At 31.5% G+C, this 2,416-nt stretch overlaps 1 non-coding gene across 1 annotated transcript; it reads left to right on the forward strand.

Moving 5' to 3' along the window:
- The first annotated feature begins 1,522 nt into the window (after nt 1-1,522).
- LOC131049377 (U4 spliceosomal RNA) lies at nt 1,523-1,671 on the forward strand. Its single transcript, XR_009106722.2, has one exon. It is a non-coding gene; the product is annotated as a U4 spliceosomal RNA (small nuclear RNA).
- Nucleotides 1,672-2,416: the final 745 nt, after the last annotated feature.

The following is a 2,416-nucleotide window of genomic DNA, read 5'->3' on the forward strand; positions in this document are numbered from 1 at the left end:
TGAAAGTGTTAGGATTTTTCTTAATTTTGATCTTTAATTAATAGGAATTCCATTGAATAAATGACAACTGTTATTGTAACTACAAGTATTTCAAAAAGGTTTAAATTAATTGATTATAAAAGGAGATGTATGCAATCATGTGAGGGAGAATGGAATAATCAATATACTTTTTTAGCCTTAGTGGGTGCTTCTCAAATTCCATTAAATACAATTGTATTATTATGCCAATTGTGCCTTTGATATTTTATTCTCGATTCAACAATTAAGAGAATGTGGCATTATGTGTCTATGAGTAGATTGTTCTTCTCTATTGCGTATCACACCTTTATTTATTTCTTTGATGAATAATGTTTGTGAATTGTTCGAAATTATGCAAACATATTCTCTTTGATGCCATGAATGGATGTTATTCCGAAAACAATAAATATTGTGCCATTTAGTTATTAGAAACATTATTTTCCCTGGTGCATCACCTTAGGATAATTTTAAGGAATTTTCTCTCCCTTCTCCCAAAAAATTCAAAATTTAAAATTCACAACTAGACATAAGAAGATCTAGCTTCTAAAATTCTAGACATCATCTTGTAAACCACGACCCACATTTGCAAGATTTCCCTTTGTTGGTCCATGTCTAAAGGCAATTGCAATTTGAACATCAACACATGAAATACTATATTGACTTTCAAAGCTACAACTACATATTTCTATAGTAGACACTCAATATATCAACGAAAGGATGTATGTTGGCCTATGCAAAGAGGCATGCCTCATGGTCAAACCATGGTAGATAAAAGATCAATCAATAAGAGTGAGGTACTTTATACTCTAAGCTTCAAAGGGCAAGAAGGCCAATCCTAAAGATGGAAACATGGTAGTTAAAAAAAAATATTCACATATATAAGCCTTACCAAGCCATACATTATGTATACTACTACCTCAGTTATTTGTCACTGAGCATTCAAGTATATAGATTATTGTTACAAGACCTTTGTAAGAATGTAAAATGATAAATTGCACACGAAACTAATATTATAAGATAAATTTATATTCTTTGAGATAAATTCCTATAACCTTTCTTCTTACATATACATTTTAAAATACATATGTAACCCTTTAAATATTTATCAAATCTGATTTAAAAAAATAAATAATACCGAATTATACAAATAAAAAAGTCCACATACCTTTTTAAATATTTTAAACTAAATTAACAAAAAATTTAATGCAGAATTTTATAGACAAGACCTGAACTACCGAGGAGGATAAATGGAGTGCCTTTAAATGAGAGGTTTCTCATATAGAGAGGGAATACTATAGAAACCGGCTGTTTGTTAAGAATGATAACTAGGAGCCACGTAAATAGTTGATGGTTTTGGAAAAGAAAGAGTACTACTTTGGTTCCGCGGTAATATTCCATACAACAGTCCAGCGAACAAATGATAATTTTAGTACCACATTCGTTGTGAAACAAACAGTACGAGTACGAGCGAGTATAAATAGAGGGGTGGAAGGGAGAAGAAGGAATCTTTGCGCTTGGGGCAATGACGCAGCTAGTGAGGTTATAACCGAGGCGCGTCAATTGCTGGTTGAAAACTATTTCCAAACCCCCTCTTTGGCCTTCCTTCAAAGGTAGGCCATTGAGAATTTTTTAAGGGCTATCTTTCAGATGGGCCCAACAAATCAAAAAATGCAAATGATATGTTCTACTTTCATACTCTTCCTTAGTTTAATAAATTCTCTGAATACTTTATACTTTTACTTTTGGTTTGATGGTTGTAGCTGATCTTTCCTATATTTGACACTAGATTCATCTATGTTGTCCTCATTTTCTAGATGTGCTTAAAAAATCAAAGGAAGGAGAAGGGATAAATTGAACGAAGGAGGAGGGCTAGCAATATTGTAATGTAAATCATTTTTCTTATAATGTAAATCATTTTTCTTAGTATTTAGTTATGGAAATATTTTAGAAATGAATAATAAGAATTATTTTTATTTTAAAATTGGAAGTAAAATTTTGATAAATAGAGCTTGAGATCAATTTGACTCTTAGTTTACTAATCATAATTTGAATTGCAGTGAAATCATTAGTTTTTTTTTATGTTTTTGATTACTTAAATAGGGAAAAAGGCCTTAATCCTCATAGAGATAAGACATCAAACAACATAACAGAGCAATAATAGAATAATGATTGGCATCACATCCCTAGAAGCCCAACAAAATTCATGAAGCTAACCCACCAACGAGTAATAAAAAACACTTAAACCCGAAACCCAACCCTCCCGAAAGAGGCTATCCGCTCAAAAATCAAACATATAATCAAAGACAATCATAGTATAGTAAAGACCAAAGCCTAAATAAGCACTACTAACAATATCATTGTCAAAATTGACCAAAGTTTTAGTCAGCACACAGGCCTC

Source organism: Cryptomeria japonica, chromosome 6 (assembly GCF_030272615.1).
Source record: "Cryptomeria japonica chromosome 6, Sugi_1.0, whole genome shotgun sequence".
In the NCBI taxonomy this organism is placed as follows: Eukaryota; Viridiplantae; Streptophyta; class Pinopsida; order Cupressales; family Cupressaceae; genus Cryptomeria; species Cryptomeria japonica.